Source organism: Canis lupus, chromosome 25 (genome assembly GCF_003254725.2).
Source record: "Canis lupus dingo isolate Sandy chromosome 25, ASM325472v2, whole genome shotgun sequence".
NCBI classification, from domain to species: domain Eukaryota; kingdom Metazoa; phylum Chordata; class Mammalia; order Carnivora; family Canidae; genus Canis; species Canis lupus.
The window spans coordinates 10,940,995-10,967,402 of NC_064267.1; the positions used below are offsets into that span (position 1 = coordinate 10,940,995).

Below are 26,408 nucleotides of genomic sequence, written 5' to 3' on the forward strand. Positions count from 1 at the left end.
TTTATTTCGCACAATTCTGGAGGCTAGAAAGCTCAAGATCAGGGTACAGATTTGATGTCTGGTAAGGACCTGTTTCCTAGATAGCTGTCCTTTTGCTGTCACCTCGCAGGATGGGAAAGGTAAGGGAGCGCTCTGGAGTCTCTTTCCTAAGGTCTCACACAATTCCTAAAAATGGAACAATTTGCACTTGTGAGGTGGCACAAGCAGGCTCCAGCACACCTCTGTATGTGCTCCAGAGCTCCACCCTCGTGACCTAATCATCTCCCAAGGGCCCACCTCCAAATACGATATTGGGGTGGTAGCTTTCAACACTTGAATGTGGGGGGCTGTAAACATTCAGAGCACAGTAACCAGTTCACCATATAGCAGGGCATTACAAGGGGTCAGTGCCTGTGAAAAAGGAAAGGAACCAGGATTGGACTGAGAGAATAATCAGATTGTAACTCAAGCCCAATACCTCAGCCAAACCCTGGCAGAGCTCTGGAGCACCTACAGAGATGCACTGGAGCCTGCTCGTACCAGCTTGCAAGCATGAATTGTTCCATTTCTAGGAATTCTGTGAACCAGTTTTTAAACACGGCTATTATGAAAGATTTAATTATAGGGTCATGATTTCAGGGTCCTGAGATCAGGCCCCACACTGGGGCATGGAGCCTGAGCGTGGAGCCTGCTTAAAAATCTCCCCCTCCCCCTCCCTACCCCACTCACACTCTCTCTCTCTCTCTCTCTCCTTCTCCCTGTCTCTCTCAAAAAGAAAAAAGATTAAATTATATAAACTTACAGGGGCACCTGAGTGGCTGAATCAGTTAAGTGTCCACCTCTTGATTTCAGCTCAGGTCATGATCTCAGGGTTATGAGATTGAGTCCCACACCAGCCTCTGTACTCAGGGGGAAGTCTGCTTATCCTTCTCCCTCTGCTCCCTCCCACCCTGCTTACTCACTCTCTCTCTATCTCTAAAGCAAATAAATAAAATCTTTAAAAAAAAAAGTCTAAAAAATTTGTATAAACTTACAATTCTATATACATGATATTAAAAATAAAGTTAATAAATGCTCATTACTTTGCCACCTGTATGCATGTATGTATGTATGTATGTATTTGCAGCTAGCATATCTGCAGGGTGGCAATGCTATATGATATATATATATATGATAGTGGGCTACCGGAGATCTCTCTCCAACTCCACATGTATGCCTTTGGAAGTTTGCAATCATCGAGGGTGATGTTCACACCACAGAAATCGGCAAACACTGCAAACCAGGGTTTCCTACCTCCCACCCAAGTAACCTGGTGTTAATTATTTAAGAGCAACCAATGTGTATATGACATGGTCACTGTTGTCCCAGAGTAGGCTAAGTGGCCAGATCTCCATGTCTGCACCCATATCACTCACAGAAGAAGGTGTGCTCTTGGGTCAGAGGGCTCTCTGCTGGCACTGAAGGAGCCAGCTGGAGGCAGCCGCTCACAGCATCCCCAGCAGCTGGGGCACCAGACCCTTCATTGAAGGGGAGCCAGGGCCACCCATCTCTGTGTCCTCCACAACTAGCATAGGTCAGTTAACGTATTTTCTTATTAATTTTAAACACTTGCTACTTCTGTAGTCTTATCTGTTTTGTTTCCAATATTGGGTAGATGTGCCTTTTTTTCTATAGTTCAGCCTGCCTAAGATCTGTCTCCCTTTTGTCTTTCACTTTGTTGATTCTATTGTATTTTATTTTAAAATTATATTAATTTCTGCTCTGATTATTATTTCCTCTCCTCTGTGTTCCTTGGGTTTATTCTCTTGCCCTTTCCCTAACTTCTCAAGTTCAACGCTTAGCTCATTGATATTTTCAGTCTTTCTTTCTTCGAATAAATTCCCCACACATTCTCATATGCAGTACTTTTGAGACCATTAAATCGCATAAGTTCTTAATTTCCGTTTGGATCACTTTCTTGACCCATGAGTTATTGAGGTATGTCTTTTTACTTTCCAGATAGATGAAGCTTTCCTAGATACCTTTTTGTTGTTCATTTCTAATTTACTTACATTGTGGCCAGAAAACACGGTCTGTTTGATACCAACTCTGAAACTGATGTAGATCTGGTTTGTAACCTTTCCATAAATACACAATGTTCTTCAGAAGAATGCCGATCTTCTGTAGGTTCAGGGTTCTATGTGTGTTCACTAGGTCAAGCTTTTAAATTTTGAGTCCAAATGTTTTGCATCTTTTCCAATATTGTGTCTCCAAAGAGCTCTCAATTATTGAAGGGGAGCATTAAAATTCCCTGCTATGATACTGAATTTGTCCATTTCCCTTTACAATCCCATCAGTTACTGCTTTATATATTCTGAAGCTATGTTATTAGGTGCAAACAAGTTTCAAAACATTAGATAGCCCTACTAAATCATATATTTTAAGTAAATAGTGGCTATCTTTCTCACTAATACTTTTTACCTTAAAATATATTTTCTTCTGATATAAATATTGCTATAGAAACTTCCTCTGGGTTAATAACAATCATGTATCTTTTTTCTGTCTGTTAACCTTTCTGTGTTGTCTTGGATATGTTCCCTATAAATTTGCAATTTCTGATTATTTCTAGTCATTCTGACATTTATCTTTTCATTTGTAAATACACCTCATTTAAGTACTTACTTAATTATTATGTAATTATTTTTTTAAAGATTTTACTTATTCATTCAGAGAGACACAGAGAGAGAGGCAGAAACATAGGCAGAGGGAGAGGCAGACTCCCCATGGGGACCCCAATGTGGGACTCAATCCCAGGCCCCCAGGATCATGCCCTGAGCCAAAGGCAGACACTCAACCGCTGAGCCACCCAGGCATCCTCAATTATTATGTAATTTTATCATTATTTATAGAGTCGAACATATTTCTGCCAAAAATTTGTGCTTTCTATCTGTCTTGGCCTTTTTTCTTTTTTCTTTTTTTTTTTTTGGCATCTTCTTTTTTCTGTCTCCCTTAGATTGATGGAGGGAAATTTTTCCTTGTTTATTATTATTCCTGCTACAGAAGTAGTACACTCTATTTTTTTCTCTTCCAGTAGTTATCCTTAAACCTTATTATGTACAGGTAACTAGAAATTCTAATTTTTTATGTCTCCATGCTTCTCCTGAATAATAAAGGACTTTTGAGTACTTCAACTCTATTCCCTACCCATATGATACCCTGCAATATTTCAGTGGAGTTTTTACAATGCAAATTAGACAGTGTTATTATTATTTTATAGTCAATGTTTGCTTACCAGTCCTTCTTGAATCTGAGATCTTCCTTCTGGGATCAATTTCCGTCTTTCTGGAGTACATCACCACAAATTCCTTTGTGAATGCTTATTGGCAATAAACACTTCGCAGTCTGGTTTCCTAAAGACATCTTTTTTTTTTTTTTTTTTTTTAGATTTTATTTATTTATTTATTTATTTATTTATTTATTTATTTATTTATTTGACAGAGAGAGAACAAGTACAAGCAGGGGGAGCAACAAAGGGAGAGGGAGAAGCAGGCTCCCGCTGAGCAGGGAGCCCTATGCGGGGCTCTATCCCAGGACCCTGGGATCATGACCTGAGCTGAAAGCAGATGCTTAACAGATTGAGCCACCCAGGCACCCCTCCTAAAGACTCTTTATTTCATTCCCATCCTTGCACAGTTGTTATTCACACCTATGATTCTAGGTTATCAGTTACTTTCTCTCTAGGCTTCCATTGCTGCTACGGTGAAGCCAGCTACCACTCCAGTTGTTACTCCTTTGAACATGACCTATCTCCTCTCCATCTACTTTTTTATATATATATATAAATTTATTTTTTATTGGTGTTCAATTTGCCAACATATAGAATAACACCCAGTGCTCATCCCATTAACATCTTCCCATCATCTTTGTTGTTTTGCAGTTTGCTTCTTTATGTCTAGGTGTGGCTTTTGTTTTATTCCTCTTGCTTGTGATTTATTGTATCTCCTGCATGTAAGAATTCTTGTCCTTTACTAATTTTGGAATATTCTGCAATACTATATTCTAATATTGATTTTCCCTATTCTATCCTTATGGAATTCCAATTGAATGCATGTTATGCTTTCTTTTTCTGGTGTCTCTTAGTCTGTTTTTCTGACTAACCATTTCTTTTCCTCTTTGCTCTCTCCTCTCTGTCCTGATCCTTTACATTTCTTCACACCTCTACTCCAGCTGACCCACTCTCATCAGTAGCATCTGTTCATCAGTTTCATTCTTTAAACTTTTCTTAATGTTCTTTTTGATTCTTTTTCATTTCTTAATGTTTCTATTTTCATTTCTTCAAATTCTAGTCAGATCCTTTTCAAATGTATGTTTATTTTATAATCTTATCTCATATTTTCAATTATCTGCCTATTTTTGGTAAACCTGTCAAGGATACTTCAATGTTTTATATATTTGACTATATTCTAATACCTGAAGCTCCTCAGGGATCTAATAATATTATTTGCTTTTTCTGCTTACTCTGACTGTTAGTGATTTCCTCCTACATTTGATAATTTTTCATTTAGAAATTGTATTTGGTTTCCTTCTGGATTTCTTTTATGGATGGGTGGGCCTTTTAACAACGAGGTAGACCTTAGAGGCCTTATGCAGAGGTCTTAGTTACAATATCTCTTCCTGTCTAAACAAACCTACCTACTGCCTACCACTAACCTAACCTACCTACTTACCACAAACCTAACCTACCACTTCCAAAAGAGTGTAAACCCTAGTTTGTGGGCAGCCTACTCATTTGCTTATCATTGAGTACTTGCTTACCATTCTGGCTCTGGTGGTCTTTTTCCTTTAGTCCCTGGTCTATTTCTCTTATTTTTTTTTTTGAGATTAACTATGCACTAAGTTATGTTATAATGGCCCAGGTTCTCCTAAATGCAAGACATGAGAGTCTTATGCACAGGTAGTTTATTCGGGAGGTGATCCCAAGGGACAGCAACAAAGAGACCAAGGAAGGAAGAAAACCAACATTAAAGCCCATTGTTGAACAACATCAACAACAACAAAATTGCTCATAGAACAGATTGTGGTTGCCAAGGGTAGGGGAATTGGGGAAAGGGAATCAAGAGGTACAAACTTCCAGTCATAAAATAAATAAGTCCTGGGCATATCATGTACAGCATGGTGACTACAGTCAATCATGCTGTATTGCATATCTGAAAGCTGCTAAGAGACTAGATCTGAAAAGTTCTTATCACAAGAAAAATGAGTTTTGTAACTCTGTGTGTGGTGATGGATGTTAACTAGACTTATTGTGGTGATTTCACAATATATACCAATATTGAATTTTAGACTCATTATAGAGTTAGTCACGACTCCAGAGGACTTATGCTCAATCTTTCTGGGTTCTTATAAAATGCATCTGAGCTATGTCTCATGGCACCACTCACATCTCTTATGCTTTCCATGAAGTCCAGTCGATCACAGCATTCCCTTTCCCTTCACAGTGGTGGCCAGCAGCAATCTCTAGGAAGACTTCAGACAAGTCGATTAGTGGAACAAAGTACGGTCTCTTTGGTTGCACGCATTTCCTAGAAGGTCACTGATAATTAGCATCTTCTTCCTCTAATTACCATTCCAGATTTTCTTTACCTTTGCTGGGACTTTGACTGGGCTAGGTTGGTTACACAATGAGGTAACCCCGACCTTCCTCCTCCCTAAGGGGCCTGCCCCTTTGTTGCTTTTGCCTGTGTGAAGCCATGACTGCTAGACTTGCCCACTTGTTGCTATTGCTGGGCATGGATGCACCAAAAGATGCCCAGTGATTCTCCCACATCCCAGACATAATCCCTTTTGCACTCACAGCAACAGTGCCAGCTCCTGGTGATAACCATGATTATTAGGACCTCCTGCCAGAACAGTAACTCCTTCCCCTGCTGGCCTATTGCCAAGGGCATCTCAAAGTGACCATATAATAGTTGTAGCTTCAAGGTCAATAGAACTATTACAGTGAATAAGGGCCTCTAATCCTGCAAAGATCAAGGTTTCACAGGAAGCACAAATTACGAGTGGGTCACTAGGAGTGTTGGTAAGAGGATCTGGTTCTACCACATGGTTCCTGGACCAATACACTCTGGCTATTGATCACACATAAACCAATCATTTAGCACATATACCACTGTGAAAAACAACATGTGTTTGTGTGCTATTTTTCTGCTCAGGTTAAACTGAGGGTTGACTTTGGAAACCAGCTTGGGGGCACTGCAGAGATGGTGTCAGTGGATCTTAAGGAGTATAGCAGAATTCTGTGAGCCATTTGCCTTAGGTGAAATTTTTACTGGCAATCAAGCAAGCAGAAACTTCTGCCCTCTAGCAAGAAGGAGGGGGCTCCTCCTAGCAGTCCAGATAGTTCCAGAAAGTCTGGAGGTTCAAAAGATTCCCTCTTGCCCATGCAAATATCTCTATCTCAAATCCCAGACCCCACCTGTTTCTCACTAGGGTCTGACATAAGAAATCAGGTGAAGCTGTGCTTTAAATCTCCTTTGTTTTTTGTGGGATTTTTTTTTTAAGATTTTACTTATTTATTCATGAGAGACAGAAAGAGAGAGGCAGAGACATAGGCAGAGGAAGAAGCAGGCTCCCCACGAGAAGCCTGATGCGGGACTCGATCCCAGGGCCCTGGGATCACTACCTGAGTCAAAGGCAGAAGCTCAACCACTGAGCCACCAGGTGCCCCTCAATCTCTCCTGTTTTTCTGCCACAATATTCATAATTATTTTTGCTCCAAACTGGTAAGCACTAAATATACCACATTTCCCATGCTTGTTTCTACTGCAAGTCAGACTACTGACTGCATGTCAAGATTGTCATTCTCAATTTAGACTAGCAATGGTGTCCTTATCGCTGTCTGATGAAAAAAAGTGACCCAGCCCAATCCCATCCTGAGGATCTGCTCACTTCCAGAATTGCATGGAATCCCCTGAAACCAGAGCCAGTGGCGGGGGGCGGGGGGCGGTGGGGAGCCTGTGTCCTGAGAGTTTATTGGGCAAGTGATCCTCAGAAGCAATTATATGGAAAAGAATTATAGAACAAGAAAGGAAAGAAAACTAATAATGAATGCATTACTGGGTTGGCCACTGCTAAGGGTCAGTGGTACTAGATCTTGCCAGAACAACCTTTTATGGAATGCATCTCAGATATGTCCTCCTGGAAAAAGAAACAGAGATTCTCTTTATTTGCTGGCTTCCATTTCCTTTTTGGCCAAAGTTGATCCTATGAGTTTTAACTCACCTGCTCTTCCAGAGTGTGCATGTGTGAGAGATGCAATGTCCTTACAGGTACCTCAGGCCATAATGCAAGAAGTTCCTTCAGGGAGGAAAACAAGAGATGCTCAGGGAAGAATAAAGATGAGTTGGTTTCTGGTTAAATTGAAGTAAAGCTGGTCTAAGCCTTGTGAAATTGGTGGCTGCAACAGCAGCTGAAGCAAATGGTGAGACCAAGAGGATCGACGGAGGTCCACAAACAGATGTTAATTCTATATTTCACAGCAGTTTTAAGTGTTTGGGCCAGTCCTCCCACATATCTGGAAGGAGAACAATGACATTGGTCCCTGTACATGTGTCTGTGGAGGAAACCAGAGGATTCTCATAGTGTAATAGGAAAAGCACTGAAAGTCTCAAAAATCAGAAGGTATTGTTTCCAGTTCGACATTGGCTATACAACCTAAGCAGGTTTTTTTTAATAATAAATTTATTTTTTATTGGTGTTCAATTTGCCAACATACAGAATAACACCCAGTGCTCATCCTGTCAAGTGCCCACCTCAGTGCTGGCCACCCAGTCACCCCCACCCCCCACCCACCTCCCCTTCCACCACCCCTAGTTCGTTTCCCAGAATTAGGAGTCTTCCAGTCTTCCATGTTCTGTCTCCCTTTCTGATATTTCCCACTTATTTACTTAGCTTCTGGGAGCCCTGTTTTTCTATCTATAAAGGGGAATAATAACAAATGCATAATCCCCCTTGTAGGACAGGAATCAAAGAGATTATGAATATAAAAAGCATTTTATACTTTGCAAAATGCCATAACAATATAATTCATGATGAGAATAAATATTAAGGCTTATTCTTGGTGGCCTGGCTGGCTGATCTCTGCACCCATCCCCCAAAACCATAACTCTGCTGAGTCCTGGGTTTTTGATACGAAAAACGTGACATAGGATAAATGCTTGAGAGAAGGAAAGAAAAAATAATAAACCAGCTATGATGGTCTTTAAAATGAAGCAGATATGTTGCAGTGGTATACTTTGTCACATAAAATGTAACCAGAGGCAAGGATGTGGAAAAATTGGAAGCCTGTGCACTGTTGGTGGGAATGTAAAATGGGGTAGTTGCTATAGAAAACAGTATAGCAGTTCCTAAAAACAAACAAACAAACAAAAACCAGAATTACCATATGATTTAGCAATTCTATTTCCAGGTGTAGACCCAAAGAATTGAAAGCAAGGACTCAGAGATATTTGTACATCCCTGTTCATAGCAACAATATTCAAATAGCAAAAAGATAGAAAAAACAGTAAGTATGAATTGATAGATGAATAGATAAACCAAATGTACTACATATATATAATAGAATATTATTCAGGACTTTAAAAGGGAGGAAATTCTGACACAAGCTATAACATGGAAAAGTCTGGAAAGCATTATAAGTGAAATCAGCCAGTCACAAAAGACAAATACTGTATGGTTCCACTTATAGGAGGGACCTAGAGGAATCAAATTCATTAGAATGGTGGTGGCCAGGGGCTGGAGGAAGGGGAAATGAGACGTTGTTATTTAATGGGGACAGAGTTTCAGTTTTGCAAGATGAAAAGAATTCTGGGGGTGGATGGTAGTGATGGTTGCATAACAATATGAATGTACTTAATGCCATAAAACTGTACACTTAAAAATGGTTAAGATGGTAAATTTTACATTATGTATATTTCACTACAATTTTTTAAATGTAACCAATGATCAAAATAATAATAGAAGCAAAGGGATGGTTTCATAACAAAAGCACCCACTGCATCAAGGATCAGTGGGATCCTCCCTGCCTCCTTCCCAGGCCAGGAGGTCCTCACACTACTCCTACTCCTCACACAAGATTGGACCTCCCAGTTGCTCCTCATCCCTCTGCCACGTGCTTTGCAATTCCAACCTGGCTCTGGGAAGAATGGAAAGGCTTTCATCCGGAGCAGGGAAAGCAGAGCTAGAGACTAGAAGCAGACTTCTCTGTCTTCTGACAGAATCTCCTGGAATTGGCCCTTATTATCCATCTTTCTCTCTCTCAGCATGGTTCATTGAACACTATGCACAGTTTTTAAGCACTATCAACACCACCTCCCTTCAGGACAGATTACCTAGTGGACTGCTGTTCTTGAAACTTGCTATGACTGGCACTTGGCTGTAACATCCAAGAGTTTAAAGACTTCTATCTTCTATAATTTGACTAAACCACACACTCCCGCAGTTAATACCCTAAAAGACCCTGGCACCCCTGGATTGCCTGGGTTTTGCCCCAGTGTTGTACCTTCTCTTCTTGTGTTTTCCCTGAAAGTCTGTTTGTCCTCAAATGGAACTGTTTAAATGACATAAATGGCACAAAAATAATAATTTCTGTCGCTAGACCCAAGATAAATTCCCCCAGGCAATTATATTAGGAACAGCTAAAACAGCAATAAAATGAAAATGGCTGCAATCCTCTTAATGCTATTTGAATTTTTAATGCATATGAGTCTCTTGAGAATTTGGAGGGAATAAGCAACTTCATGATATTGAGTACTCCTAAAAACATCAATGAACATCATTTCATTTTCTTGGGTGTTAATATCCTCCAAAAATATCTTATGATATTCTGAATATGGATCTCAAACACCTTTTGTTAGAGTTATTCCTCATGTGACAGGTTGCCAATTGCCTCCCAAATATTGCATCCTCCTCTTCCTGGGCATAGAGCTGTCCAATGATTCTATTCACCCCAGGAGTAATGGTGCAGCTTCCAGGTAGCTCCTACTTAAGGAAACGCTGCTTACCCTGGACTCAACTTTTCCTCACATTGTATTGACTATAACATTGATGTGGGAGTGGCCCAACATTGATCCACAGGGCTCTCTGGAATGACACCTGGCAACAAACTGGGAGGACCCTAGATCTCTAGGTGACCTACAGAAGCAGAGCTGTCCCACCAGCCTAGATGAGCCACACTTTAAAACCTTTCTTATTTAAGCCATGCTACTTGGAGGTATTTATTATGGTGTGCTATCTTTCTTATACACTGTTAGATTCTGTTTAGAACACTTTGTTTAGGATTCTTACATCCATGTTTAAAAATGACAATGAACTGTAACTTCCCTTCTAGTGTTCTTTTCTTGTTTTGATGCCATAACATGCATTAAGAATATTTCCACTCTTCCCATCCTCTGGAAGAATTTACATCAGATAGAATGATCTGGTTTCTGGGAAATTTAGTTGAACTCATCTGCAAAACGATCTGGATCTCATGTTATTCTTGTTGGGAAGAATTTTTACTATTGAGCAATTGGATTTCTTTAATATTTTTCTTGTTAATAAGTAATGAGTGCTATTCCATTGCAATTTTAATTTCCATTTTTTATGTTCCTGAAGAAGTTGATCATCTTTCCAGATCTTAATTGTGGGTTTCCTATTTTTTGATTCACCAGTTTATTTCCTTTGCCCATTGTAATCACTTAGATTAATTTTACTTTCCCTCTCACTGTGGATAGAATACCATTCCCTCCCCAATGGTATTACACTTGGCCACATTGACTTGCTTTGCCCAACAGAGTCTTAGCGGACAATGACATAAAGCAAAAGGCTTTACGGCTCAGTTGAAAGAGTATGCAATTCTTGATCTCAGGATCATGAGCCCTATGCTGGGTGTAGAGATTACTAAAATAATTAAATAAACTTTCAAAAAATAAAAAGTAAAGACAGAGAAACATAAAACTAAAAAGGGGTTTGGTGTTAATAAAGACATTTTTTTAAGAAGGGACTCGATTTCAAAAGGCTTTTAACTGTGCTTGCTCAGATTGGCTTATATTTTGCACTTTTGTCATCACCATCAGAACCAGCCTGAGAAATCATATTGGTCATAGAGTGATGACAGACACTTGGAATAGACCTGTACCCAATTTGCATCCTGGAGCCAAGCCCCATGAACTTGCACCCTGAAACTGGGTCACCTAGCCCAGTCCAACCTAAACCCATCAAACCAGAGTTGGCTAGCAGACTTACGAGAGAATAAATGCTATCGTTAGCCACTGAGTTTTAAGGAGATTTGTTTTGCAGTGTTATTGTAGTATCTGCTGACTGACACATCTATTTATCAGGGTGTTAGAGAATTTCTGATCAATTTCTTGTAATTACTAACTTATATAATCTTTATATACAATTATAATTAATTTTATATAATTATTAGTGTATTGCTGTGACTATTTCCCCCCCATGTTTGTCTGGTATTTTGATAGTGTTTACTTTACATAAGGAAACTCTCATTTTTTATTAAATGTGTACATTTTTTTCCTCTGTTAACGTATACTACTTTTGAATCTAAACAATCTTTCCCAATTCTGAGATTTAATAATCAATTTCATTTTCTGTTTTCCTAAGACTTAAAAGATAGGTAATTCTGTAATCAATCTGGAATGAGTGAGATATATTAATCATTCCTAGATCTTCTTGCTTTTTTTCCTGAGTTCAGTGTAATGTATCTGAGAGCCCTAAAATTAATCCTATTTCTAATTGGAAAAAATGTTTAAACCGAAAACTTATTAAGATTACATAATAGTCACACTTTTAGCTAACATGTTTGTTTTTGCTTTAAATTTTTAATTAAATTAGCATACCAATTTAACGACTCCAATTACTCTGTGTTTAACCAAGCTGAAATTGAGCTTTCGTTTGCTGTTCAATCCCGCTAGACAATTTAAATTCACCACAATTTTCCTAATAATCCACATTTCTGTATCTTATTAACCAAAATAATTTAATGTCTTCCAAAAAGTTCTTGCTCCTTCCAGTTCCTGGATTATTTTAGATCCTCTTGTTTGCCCAAGTTGGAATTGAAGGATGCTCATTTCATTGTTCAAAAAACCAGAAAAATGTTGTGTGAATAGCATTGCTATATTGAAGGTACCCTGGTGTGAGTGGATGCCTGTCCCTTAATGATTCTGATTCTCCCACGTGGGATTTGGTGCTCTTCTCTCTCTAATCCCATGGCAGCATGCCTGGAGGACTTGCACTGCTATGTACTTTCTTTACATGTTTGTTCATCCCATTTGAATGTGAATCCCCCATTGGCAGTTACTTCTAGTTTTTCTAGCACCTCCTTTGGTATTTGGCTCATAGATGCTCAGTAAATGTTGATTGATTGATCAACTGACTGGAAGGTTGCATTGAGTGACACTAACATGACAATGGGTTGCCTATCTTGTCAACTTCTTTTCTCTTTCTTTTCTCAGTTAGACCTGACCAATATTTCATTCATTCAAAATCTTGTATAGGTCATTCTTTTATATATCTCACTATATCTACCTATATCTCTAGGTAGTTACTAGAGGACCCAAATGCCGCCACCTAAGAGATAGGAAAGTGAAAATAAAATACATTATCTCCAGTTTCTAAACTAAGCTATTCTGGCAATGCAACATATCAGAAAGTGTGCTGAACTAGAGCTAAGGGGATCTGGGGTCTAAGTCCAGCTCTCCTCCTTAATATCCAGCCTTGGGCCAGGTCACTTCATTCCTTGGGGCTGGAATTTTGCCATTTGTAACTTGTAACCTGTCCTCCCACTGCACAATCTGCTATGTCCCTACTAGTAATTCTCTGCAAATATAGTCAGGATTAGAGTCATTTCTGAGGCAGTCACATTGCACAGTGAAGGATATGGGGCTTTGGAGTCAGACAGCTCTGGCACTGAGTCCAAATTGTCAGTTACTAGGTTAACGATCGTGGGTAAGTTATTTAACTTAGTGAGGCTCGGTTTTCTGTGGGAAGTATAATACCTCTCTTGCAAAGTTGCTGTGAAATTTGAATGAGATGAGTCAGATGACGTTTGTGCCATAATCCACACATGGTACCATGTAGACGGGGCCTTTAATTGTGTTAATGACACCTGGCCTTACACAATAGGACACAGAGGATGATCACCTTTCACTTATGCTCCACATACATCTCTCTTTCTCTCTCTCTCTCTCTCTCTCACACACACACACACACACACACACACACACACACACACAGTGAAATAGCTAAAGACAACAGAGGTCCACCAATTTTAACTGTGTTCTTTCTTATGGTTTTGGTACCATCTTTGCCAAAAAGAGAGTCTATCTTAGAAGCACTAACTTAATGGCTAAATATTAAATTATTGATGTATTACAAACACTAAGGAAATAGTCTCCCTATGTCCAATGAAATGAGAAATTTCCAGATATGCAGAATGCAGAACTTGGAAATGGGAGTAATTAGGGTTCTTTAAATTCTGAACAAAGTTACTATTAACATATAGGTCCATTACAATAATTTTTTATTGTAAGGAATATTTCATACATATTAATATTACATGATGCCCCAATAAAACAGAATCACCCACTGTTCAAAATGTGGTCTCTGCTGCATTTCACATCTTACACCTGGATACTAAGGTTTTATGATAGCTTGTTTTATTTTTTTTTTAAAGATTTTATCTATTTATTCATGACACACACACAGAGAGAGAGAGAGAGGAGAGAGGCAGAGACACAGAGGGAGAAGCAGGCTCCATGCGGGGAGCCCGAGGTGGGACTCAATCCTGGGTCTCCAGGATCCTGCCCTGGGCCGAAGACGGCACTAAACTGCTGAGCCACCCAGGCTGCCACAACAGCTCATTTTAAAACAAGACTTACCTACCTACAAGGCAATTCACTTGGGAATTGGCTGTTCAAACCTGCAACAGCCTTCAAAAGCCCAGAGGGAGAACATCAATGATTATTTAAACTATTTTCTCTAAAAAAAATAAAAATAAAAATAAACTATTTTCTCAAAAGGGTTTTGAATTTATTTGGAAGCATTTTCTTCACACAAATTGAGGGAGAGCTAATGCCCAGTTTGCCCAGCAGAGGGCAATAGAACCCACAGGACTGCACCAAGATGTTTACTGAGTTTTAGAACAAGGTCCTAGCCCAGAGGGATGACACTAGTCCTGACCAAGAAGCCTAACAGGGGCCGTTGCAAAATAGAAATAGGGATTCTTTGTTCAAAGACCAAGAAGAAAGCTTTTTCATTCTTCTGCAGTCTCTCTGTCACCTTATGTTTTGTTATTTAGGATCAGCTCCCTCAGGCCAAGTAATACTGTGGGGTGGGTGTAGACCATCCTTGCCCCAACCTGTGACAGGCAGAGGGTGCAGCCTGGCCCCTGCTGGCCCTCCCACAACCAAGCTCCAGCCTCGGGGAGGATAGCTGGATTACCCAGCACCCAACCTAGGGTGGCAAGAGGCAGCAAGGGGCAGAACTCTGCATGAACAGAGGCTCCAAGCCCCTGGTACAGGTACCACTGGCCTACAGAACTTTACTCGAAGACCACAAATGCAAAGATAAAAGTAGCATTTCAAAATGACTACAACGGAGCCTTAAAGCCAAGTGGGGACCCCTTTGGAGTGTGCGGCCCTGTGGGACTGTGCTAGTCACATACCTGTCCAGGGCTATTCTGGAGTCCTACTCTCTGAGTCCAGCCAGTGCTAACATAGGGACCCCTAAATCCAGACTGTGCCATTACCTGTGTGCTCTCCAGTAAAGGGGCAACAACTCCCCCATGATCCTTCCACCATCAGAACAGAAACCACCTCCACTGCCCAATCTCTTTGCCTCCTCATTCCAGCCACATTGGACTCCTAATGTTTCTTAAACACCCAAGCTTACTCTCCCCTCAGGACCTTTGTCTTTCACTTCCACCCCTCTGGACTGCTTTTGCCCCAGACTGGGGATACCCTCTACTCTTCATTTAGAACTCAGATCAGATGTCACTTTATCAAGGAAGCCTTCCCCAACTAGAAGAGCAACCACCCCTCCCCACGTGGGTCCAATCTTTTAACCATATTTATTTTTCTTCAGACCACTATTACCAACACCTGATGTATTATATATTGTCTGACTAGAATGTCCACAGAGGCAGGATTTTTGTGGGGGTTTTGGTCCATGACTGTATCTCCAGCTCCCAGCACATTGCCTAGCACATGTAAACACTCAATACTAAAATGAGAATAAATGATTTGACAACCCACTCTCTGATGGTAGCAATGCCCACCAAAAAGACCAAGTAAAGACCAAACAGCAACCCAGGCAGATCCTATAGAACGTACTTGTCAGATCGGCAGATGGAATGGGAAAGAAAATCCCTTTCCCTGGATGCAGATTTGCTCTGAATGAAGAATGCCAACTTTACGTTGTACCTTTATATTCTCCCAATGCCAAATCTGTGACATCTCTACAACACCCTTGGAGAGTGACTGCTTCATTCTATTTACAGATGAAATAAACATGGCCCAGAGAAGTAAAGAATCTTACAGTCACACAGTTCAAAGTGGCAGAGCCAAATCTAGAAGACTAGAACCCAAGACACTTGACTTTTATCCTTGGGCTCTTTCCCAACATCAAGCTGTTCTGAACATGTGATCCTCAACCTGAGCTTGTCATCCTATCCCAGGGTCAGGAGGCTAGACCTTCTGCCCCCAAGGACTCAACTTATGGCCCACAGCACCTTGGGAGCTTACTTAGCTTATTTGCGGAGAGTGGTCATCTTTGCCTTGGATTCAGTTCAGGGTCAACATATCAACAATCCTTTATTAATAAGCCCAAGTGTGTGATGTTTCTAAGCAATTACAAATCGGATGTCAAGAGAAAATACAGGGGAGGGCATTACATGTTGTGAAATAGACAGGCACAGTCTCAGTTTTGTGATTCTAAGTGTTTGCTTTTTAAATGATCACTGGTCTCTGGTCTCTGAGGAGTTCATTGTCTAGCCCTGAGCAGTGCACTTGTCCCAGACCCAGGTACTCCAGCTAATTAGCCACAACTACATTTCACATGGGGGTTTCCTTTGAGGCAAACTTTAATATTTAGCAGGAGAATAGACACTCTTTATTCCTTTAATTGTGTTTTCCTAATTAAATTGCAAATAGTAATTGCTTCTCACTCTTGAACACATCTTAGATTTCATTATTGAGTTCCTATGCTCACACTTTATCTTAAATATTTTTAAAACTTTGGCACAACTAAGTAACCAAATAGACCTTACACCATAGACATACTTTAGATAAACATAAAATTTCCTGTTTGACAATAATCCTCACAACATGGTTGTCTAATAGTGTTTGATGTTTGATTATTATAAAAGGGACAAGACACTTCAGCATAAGTAGACAAAATGAAATGTACCATACCCTTATCTATGAACTGCTGTTTCTTGTTTCCTAATCCTTAAAATGGAAGAAATTTCATCTACTCTTCTCTACTTAAAGGAAGATGATGAAAGTTAATTTAACACTCCTGGAATAAGCAAAAGTATTGTAAGAAAAATATTGGAAAGTAAAGGAATTATATTAATAATATTATTATTTACAATGGAGCTGTCTTATAATGGATCAATAAAGATGATGACATTTGTAGAATGTAGAATTTTAAAAGTTAAGAAGACCCCAAAGGTGATCTGACTCAAATTCATTTAATAGAGGGATAAGCAAAAGTGCAAGAATAGAGATTACACTTATTTTAAAGTTTTCCTTTGATAGACTAAGATTTTTGGTTTTGTTGCTTTTTTGTGTTTCAAGTTTTATTTAAATTCTAGTTAGTCAATGTATAGTGTAATATTAGTTTCAGGTATAGGATTTAGCAATTCATCACTTACACACAACCCTCAGTGCTCATCCCAACAAGTGCCCTCCCTAAATGCTTATTATGTATGTATTCCACAACTTCTTTATCCATTCATCAGTCGATGGACAGTTGGGCTCTTTCCATAGTTTGGCTATTGTTGATAGTATCACCATAAACTTCAGAGTGCATATGTCCCTTTGGATCAATATTTTTGTATCCTTTGGATAAATAGATAGTAGTGCAATTGCTAGGTCATAGACTACTTATATTTCTAACCTTTTGAGGACCCTCTGTACTGTTTTCCATAGTGGCTGCACCAGTTTGCATTCCAAATAGACTAAGATTTTATAATAAATTATCATTAAAGAGAGAATGAAACTTGCTATTTAACTCATTTAGAGCACATCACAGGGTAAGACAACTAACATCTTTTTTAGGAGCTCCAGGCTATTACAGCATAGATTTTTCATAGATCTGGCTTTCCAGATCCTTTGCCATCCTGATTGCCCCTAATAAATTTTTGACTGTCAGTATCCTTCTCAAAATCCAATATCCTCAGTCCCATTTTCACCACTATAGAGATTGTGGGGTTTGCAAACCCTTGAAACCTAGGTGGATCTAATTAATGTAAAACAAAAGTACATCCATTTTTGGAACACCTGCATAAGCTAACATCCCAGGCCTTGCCTAGGTAAACTGCTTTACAACCAGAAGCATCTATTCTTCTTGTCTGCTCAGTATCCATCTCTCCTACTTCTGCAACAGCACCTCAGTGCTTTCCTTTGGGGAATTACCGCTCTCTTCATTGGACAGAACCTTGAGGGGACTGTCAATCCAGATGGCCCGTCCTTGCCTGGCCAAGATGTGGGCATATGATTCAAGCTGGACCAGCCATCCACCTTGTCTCTGGTATTTTGACCCAGAAGGAGACACCAGCAGGAGCTGACAAAGTTGAGTAGGGATCCTGAAAAGACACTTCTAGTTTCCTAGATCCTCCAAGTGACTCTGGTTTGGGAGCTCCCAAACCTTGGTTCTTCAGGCTTTCCTTCTATGCTATGCGTACTCCCATGTGTTCCCAGTAGAATATTTCTTTTGCCTTTGGTTAAAACAAAGTCAGTTTCTATTGCAATGACCCAAAATTTCTACCTGGTACACCGGGCCTCTGGACTACTTTCTGCTTTATTTCCTCATGCGTTTTCTGCCCCTGATCCTCTTCTATCAGAGAAGGGACTGTGTCCGCCTTGCTCACTGCTGGATCTCCAGAACCAAGAATTGAGTCCATAACATGGGAAGCTCTCAAGAAATAGATTGGATGCATGGATTGGTATACAATTCCCTAAATAATCTGGTTGTCAAATCCAAGTATGGGATAAGAAACTAAAGAAACAGGATTTTTTAGATAGTCTATTTCTTTACAAACATGAACTCATAAAATAAAGGGGGGGAAAGAGTATTTAAGAGTCTTTAAAAGAGTATTTAAGACCTGGTCTTAATCCAAGTCCTGTTTTCTGCCAAATTAGCCTCAGAATTGAGCAGTTGGGCAAAGGTGAAACAGACCTTAGGACCAAGTGAATGGTTCAGCTCACTGTGCCATGGAGGAACTGAGCCCTGAGGTGGGCTGCAGCTGTTGTGGCCACAAGCACCCCCACCCCAGCCTGGCAAGTGAGGGTGAAAGTGGCTCAGCAGAAATGATCCATATAGAAATGGCTTTGCATTTCTGAACTTCCTTTGTAAGCCACAGTGAATTTACTGTGGGCCTAGAGCCAGTTTTAGCTTAAGACAAATGAGGAGAAACAGTAAGAAAGGAAAGAGATATGCTGACAGGATTATTGTGGCCGGTGTTTGCAAAGATAATTAGATAAATACAGAAGGCACAGGCACAGTAAGGACCTGCTTACAAACTTCCACCCCCTGATACACACAAAATGGGAATTAGTAGTGCAGTTGGAGGCCTTTAAAGAACCATAGAGAGGATATAGAGTTAAAGCCCTATATCAAAGAAGGAGGGTCAATGGTCTCTTACACCTCACAGAGGCCTTATCAGAGATGCCCATTGATAATGGCCAATGGGAAGTGAATGTCTGTCATGTACCAGACTTGGACTGCTCTGGGTAATTTGTGTGCATTTTCTTACGTGACTGCACAATCTTCTGGGATGGATACCACCACAATCTCCCATTTTACAAGTTGGGAAAGTGGGGTTTAGAGTGATGCTCAAGACCACACAGCTAGCAAGATTTCAACTAGATAGCAAGAGAGGTTAGTCTGGAGCAAGAGATAAAGGGGAGAGGCTAGTAAATCCATGTATCAGCCCACATCATGAGTACGAAGGAGAAATTTTTGGAGAAGATTAGGCAAGGAGAAAACCAGAGTACAGCTTAACAGGATTCAAACTGCCTAGGTTTAGTGGGGACATGGATGTGTCCTGGGCCCTCGTAAGGGGCTGCTGCTCATTTACCACTCCACACCCTCTCTGTTGGTTGCCTCCAAACGATTCCTCCATCCACCCTCACCAATAACACCTGCCATCCCTCTTTAGTGGATTACTCTAAGAAACTCACTGCCATGATTTCTGCAGGTGTCTCCTAAAAAAGAACAAAAAGTGTTTACTTCAACCTGTTCTCAGTAAGCAATGATGCCTTTGAGTCTTGGAAACTTGACTTACTCTTGACCCAGAGTCAACAACAGGTCTTTGGGGGAACCCTAATTTTGAGGAAGAGGGGGCATGACCCCTCCAGCCCCAGGAAGAGCCGGATCCTCTAAAGAGAGGGTCTCAAAATGCTGTCCCCTGGAAGTCCCCAAGACACTTTCATAGGAGGTCAAAACAATTTTCATAATTATATGACATTCTTTGACTTTTTCACTTTCATGCTCTCAACAACATTCATGGAGTTGTCCAGAGGCTACCTCATGTGTGATATCACAACAGATCAAATACAGAGGCAGATATGAGAATCTAGATTTTAAAGTGATTTACAAAAATGTGAAAAAAAAAGCATTCTTCTTTTAAGCTATTTTGGTTTGGAAAATATTAATTTTACGCAAAAAATGTTATTTGGTTCAATGTATAATGGGCTTATTAATATTTTTAATAAATTACTAAAGATTTTGAACATTTCTCAGTTTTAATTTCTGGTATAGTGAATACTGATCACTATAATCTTCACACACAAAAGCTCTTTGGAGTGCTCAATAACCTGTAAAGCACATGTGGTGAATTCCAGGAGTTTTAGAAGCCTGAACCCTGCTTCCACATGTCCTGGATATGGCTGGACCCACATCAGGATGAGTGGATGTCTGTGGAGGCTGGAGTCTAAATCCACAAGGCTCAGGATCACCAGTGAGGGTCTGCTGTGGTTGAACAGCCATCAGTGGAGAGGCCCACTGGGCACCATGGGTACAAAAACCTAAGTCTTCTATTGCCTTGACCCCGTCTCTGTATCAACTTTCTCCTCAGTGGCCCTTCCACTCCTTCCCTCAGCCATGACCTGGACCTTCCTGTCACCCGGACCTACCCATCCCCTGGAATCCTAGCTCCAGCATCCATGTTATGACCACACCCTCATTCTCCCAATTGGATCACCCAGTTACTTCCTCTGCATCAGTTTTTTCCCCTTGTCCAGACTTCTAGCCCCTTCACACTTCTCCCTCACCCCTCTCTATCTCTCCTGTCAACACACCCTTCCTAGCTTAGATTCAACGTTTCACCCTGTCAAACTTCTCTTGGCATTCTCAATAAGCTCACCTCATCGTCTTTCCATCACACCCACCTGATAAAACCCAAACCCAGGATTAGTCCAACTATTGGCTTTCTTGATGCTCTTAAGTGCTGAGGAAGAAAACCACACAACTTTACAGATTGTATTAGATAAATTCATGGTGTCTGACCCAAACAGGGCTCACAGCCTTTCTAGCCTTTTCTGCCAAGTTGCTTTAGTCGATTCTCCTTCTTATCTTCCACACTGGTTAATTTAAGTCCCCTCCACTTTCCTTAAACCACTAACTCCACCAGTGTCCTCTTCACTCCTGGATGATGACCTGGCCTCTCACTTTTCAGAGAAGATAAGAGATACTAGAAAGGATTCTCATAAATTTTCTGCACCTCTCCCACAGACTTAGTTTCAATCATATCCACCTCCTTCCCTCGGTTAGAGAAGATCTTCTATTGTTTGAAATCCCATCTCTTCTTTCCTCACAGACACATCTCCATCAGTCACCCCCTCTCTGTGCTGTATCTTCAACTTCTACCTCCACCAACACATAAATCTCCTCAGTATCTGAAAATAAAGAGAAAGGAAACTTTCCTAAGCCACATCCTCCTCCAGCCATTATACCATCTTTTTCTTTGTCACTTGTCTGTACTCCTTCTCCTCCTTTATACTATACTCTTCAATAAATCATAATCTGGCTTAAAGCCAACAGATGTCTATATCAATTACAAGTCTTTATGTTCAAGTAAGAGAAACCTAACTGACTTAGGCAGGCAAGGAATCATTAAAAAAGAAATAGAGCAGGAATCATCAGGAACCTGGATGACCAGGACCAAAAGAAATGCAGACACCAGGAAAGCCCTAGGGATTTGAGAGTAGCAACAATTCAACAGCCTGGTCACAGCTCCACTTTTGAAGTGAACAAACTTTGGCCGAATTTCCCATTCTTGTACCTCTGCTTAAGATCCAAGTCCCAGGAGACTACCCAGAATGCACATAATGGTGGAGGAAGTTCTCTAAAAAGAAATGAAGGTGCTATAATAAAAATAAAGGTGAAAGGATACTGGATGGCAAAAACAAAAAACAAATGTCCACTACAACTATTTTTAAGCTTTTTAAATTAACATCTTTGCAGTAGTGAATAGTGCGTGTTGTGTTTAGGAAATTCGAATGTGAGCTCTATAGGAAAGTATCTCCAGTATCTTGGAAAGGACTTACTATATAGAATGCACTTAATAACAATTTGTTAAGTGTTGACCCTCATCCTCTTGAAAGCCTTTCTCCCTTGGCTTCCATGATATCATGCTTTCCTGACTTTTCCCTGTGAGTCTCCTGAGACTGATGTAACAAATTACCACAAACTAGCTGACTTTAAACAACAGAAATTTATTCTCTCACAGTCTGGAAGCCAGAAATCTGAAATAAAGATATCAGCAGGGCCATGCTCCCTCTGGGCTCTAAGGAAGAATCTATTTCTGGCTTCTTCCAGCTTCTGGTGGCTCCAGGCACTTCTTGGTTTGTGGCCACATCACTCTCTTCTCTGTCCCCATCTTCACATCATCTTCTCTACATGCATGTAATCTCCTTCTGCCTCTTTCTTGTAAGGACACTTGCAATGGCATTTTGCACTCATATAGAAAGTCCATTATAATCTCCTCAGCTCAAAATCCCTAACACCCTCCTACCTCTTTGGCCATTCCTCAGCCTTGTTTATAAGCTCCTTTCTCTGAACCTAAAATTCTGATTCTCCCCAGAATTCTGTTGAGCCCCATTTTTTCTCATTCCATGTATTCTTTCTCGTAAATCTCATCCCCCCCAAAAAAAAATCTCTATTACCAACTTCACATTGATGATTTTTAAATCAGTATCTCTTTTTCCTGAAAATAAGCCCATGTCACCAATTAGAAAATTCTGCTTTGATCTTGAATGCTTTTCAGAAACCCCAAATGCAAACATCCAAAAATGAGCCCATTGTCTTCCCCCAAATCTATCCTGCTCCTGTGTGCCTGTCAGTTAATGGAACCAGTTACCAATTATTTAAGCCTGAACCTTGATGTCCCCTCACTGTCAAACAATCAGTCCTAACTCTTGGTAATTGCACCTATAAAATATCTTTCTAGTCTGTCTAGATTCCACACTACCATCTTCACTACAGACAAACTCCTACCAATCTCTCTGGTTCTAGTCTTAGCCTGTTCCAACCAATTCTCTCACTACAGCCACAATGATCTTTCTAAACCAATAGTCTGATCCTATTACTCCCCTTGCTTAAAAGCTTTCAGTGATCCCCCAGGGCAGACTGTATCTTTCAAAGATGGCTACAACAATATGTTCCATACCGCATGGTCATTAGTAATGTCACCTTGCCTCTTCCTCATCAAGAGGCAGAGGCTAGCTCCCCTCCACTTGGAACTGGGCTGGTCTGAGTGACTTGCTTGTAACCCATAGAATGCGGCAGAAGTGATGCCCCAAAGTTAGGGTAGAAGGAACTTGCAACCATTGTGCCTGTCAGAACTCCTGACTCACAGACTCTGTGCACATAACAAAATGGTCATTGTTTTAAGCAACTAAATTTAGAGTGCTTTATTACATAGCAATAGATAACTGGGGACATCTTCCAATGTCTCCAAGGTAAAATCCAAACTTATTAATCTGTCCTTAATGACTCCCATCCTGCTCCAGCTCCAGGTCTTGCCATTTCCTCACTGCGGTGCACCCTCCAACTCTACTGGCTACCCGAATTCTCTGAACAAGCCACATTCCCCAACTTCTGAGCTTTGTATGCTTATGGCCACCCTGTTTGGCTGACACATCCCCTTGCAGCCTCCATCTATCTTCGTCTTCCACTACAGAAGCCAGAGTAGAAAACACCTTCACCCAGCCTTCTTTGCAGCCAGAGGTGGTTGTTTGTGACCTTGTCTGACTCATGGAAGATGAGCCGTAGTCTGCAGGGAGCTTCTAGGAAAGCTTTTGCTTTCCTGACTGAAAGGATAGACATTGCTAACAACACTTTCTCATTTGTTGTGCCTTCAACACAGAAATGATGCTAGGGTGGCAACAGTGATCTTGTGACTGTGAGGAAATGCCAAGAGAACGGCAGAGACTCCCAGAGATCCTCAAGTTGCAGAACCAATGCCAGCAGCTGCCTACTCCAACTCCTTGTGTGATGTGACAAGAAATAAACTCCTGCTGCTTCAAGTCAGCCTTAATCAGCACCTCTTCCTTGAAACCAAAATCATCTCTTAACAGACACCATGTGATTCCTTCTGCCTGGACACTCTGCCCCTCCCCTCTGTGTCCTCTGGATGCTTCCTGTCCAAGCCTAGGTCTAAGCTCCTTCAGGGAAGCTTCCCTGACTGTCTGAGCCAACACCTAATCACAGTTCCAGGAACTTCCCCCACAACATCTTGTATTTCCCTTGCTTTAGCATTTATCATATTTTTTTCTTTTTTTAGTGAATCCCACATCCCACTTTGTTATGGCCTGAATTTTGTCTTTCCCCCACCCCAAAATCTTATGTTGAAATCCTAACTCTTAAGGCCTTGGAATGTGACTGTACTTGGAGATGGAGCCTTTAAAAATGTAATTAAGTAAAATCATGTGGATGGGCCCTGATCCAATATCATGTGAAACCGTGTGGCTAGGCCCTGATCTGATATGACTTATGATATCCTTAAAGATGGAAAAATGTGGACACAGACACAGAAAAGAGAAAGGAGGTGGTGAAATGCCTTAAGAAACTGGTGAGCTACAAGCCAAGGAAAAGGCTGCAGAAGAAATCAACCCTGCTGACACCTTGATCTTGGACTTCAAAATCCAGAATGGGGAGGAAATTAATTTTTGTTGTATAAACCACCCAGTCTATGATACTTCATTATGGCTACCCTAGTAAACTAATACACTGGCCAATATGGCCAAAGTGATGGGACATCACTGCCTTGATTAGGTTATGTTAGTAAGACTCAATCTGAACCACACAGAGAGAGTCTCCTGGCCTCTAAGACACAGACAGCCATGGTGTGGACTGCCTATGGAGAAAACAATGAGGCAGGGGACGACGAGCGGCTCTAGGAGCAGCAGGTGGCCTTCAACCAAAAGCAAGTAAGGAGCCGGGCGCCTCAGCTCTATTACCACAAGGAAGTAAATTCTACCACCAGAAAGCCTGGAATAGAATTTTGAGCTCCAGATGAGGACAATGCCGGGCTGATTCCTTGATTACAGCCTTGGGGAACAGAAGACTCTGCTAAGCCATGCCTGGACTCCTGACCTATGAAGAAGGTAAGATGATAAATGAGTGTTACTTAGGGGGCACCTGGGTGGCTCAGTTGGCTAAGCGTCCAACTCTTGATTTCAGCTCAGGTCATGATCTCAGGGTCGTGAGATCGAACCCCCCATGAGGTTCCACAATCAGTAGGGAGTCTGCTAGAGATTCTCTCTATCCCCTCCCGCTGCCCTTCCCTTTGCTCACACACACTCATTCTCCCAAATAAATAAATAATTTTTAAAAAGAAATAAATATGTGTTACTTTAAGTTGCTAAGTTTGTGGTAATTTATTATGCAGCATAGAAAAAGAATAGGTACCTGATGATGAGATTTCCATTTCCTGGTAGGGGAGATGGGGAGCAGGTGATAGCCATATGACTCCATGCTAGGGGTGTTCATTGGAAATTCAGGGATCGAGTCGAGCCTGAGAGGAGGAAGGGGAATGAGATGCATAATGCAACTCCCTACCACCCCAAAATATGCTTTCCTCTCAAGGTTTAATGTGGTAAATAGCCAGAATAGGATAATTTGAGGAACACAACTAAGCTCTCAGTCTAAATATTTTTGCCCCTACCTACCTATCCTGACATCTAAGATACGCATCCTCAAAGGGAGGGAGTCTTTATGAAGTCGGAAGCATTTGGAGTCCTTATTTAAATGCACAAGCCTCAGGACTCCTGAGTGGCTCAGCAGTTAAAGCGTTTGCCTTTGGCTCAGGGCCTGATCCCAGGATCCTGGGATCAAGTCCTGCATCGGGCTTCCTGCATGGAGCCTGCTTCTCCCTCTGCCTGTGTCTCTGCCTCTCTATCTCTCTGTGTCTCTCATGAATAAACAAATTAAATCTTAAAAAAATAAAAAAACACAACTCCAAGCCCCAGCCCATCTCCAAATCTAAGTCTACATTTTTACCAAGGATGTCACCTGATGGTGCCTCTGATATTTGCATCTGGGACCTATCCTTTGAGGAACACTGCCTTACATATCTTCAGGAGACATGCTTGGACACTGCAGCTGGAATTATGTGGGTCAGTCTCTTGGACTTGGAATTTTTTTTTAAGATTTTATTTATTTATTTTAGAGAGAGAGAGAGCATATGCAAAGGGAGGGCCAGAGGGAGAGGGAGAGAGAAAATCTCAAGCAGACTCAGCACTGAACATGGAGCCCAGCATGGGGCTCCATCCGAGGACCCTGAGATCATGACCTGAGCCAAAATCAAAAGTTGGGTGCTCAAACGACTGAGTCAACCCAGACACCCCTCTAGGACATGTAATTTATTTGAACCGCCTTGACAGAGAAGCTGCCCTCCCCCTCTGTCCCAGAGCTCATCTCATCTGGGTGCTGCATCTGGCTCTATGTCCCCTGTTGGGACTTTATTGCCAGGCTTTCAGGCTGCTGCTCAACCTGCTGCAAACCTCTACCCAGCCCCGGCAGGATGTACCTGCTGTGTCCACTCTGGAACTTCTCTCAGCCAGTGCTTGGCCTCCTCACTGGGTTCCTTGTGCCCAGGAGCACCACATCTGACACACACAGATCAGCCCCCTCCAGCTCTTTGAGCAGAAGCTTTGAACCCCAGGCTG

The 26,408-nt window shown here is 41.1% G+C and overlaps 1 long non-coding RNA gene across 5 annotated transcripts; it reads right to left on the bottom strand.

The window, feature by feature from the left end:
- Positions 1–26,408, bottom strand: LOC112669478 (uncharacterized). Of its 5 annotated transcripts, XR_003142291.3 has the most exons (6): positions 26,270–26,408; positions 25,150–25,255; positions 7,240–7,570; positions 7,075–7,155; positions 5,400–5,540; positions 1–165 (listed from the first exon to the last, which is right to left on the bottom strand). It is a non-coding gene; the product is annotated as an uncharacterized LOC112669478 (long non-coding RNA). The 5 variants fall into 5 exon arrangements; XR_003142292.3 differs by lacking the exon at positions 7,075–7,155; XR_007406052.1 differs by lacking the exon at positions 1–165 and having other exon boundaries at positions 3,380–5,540.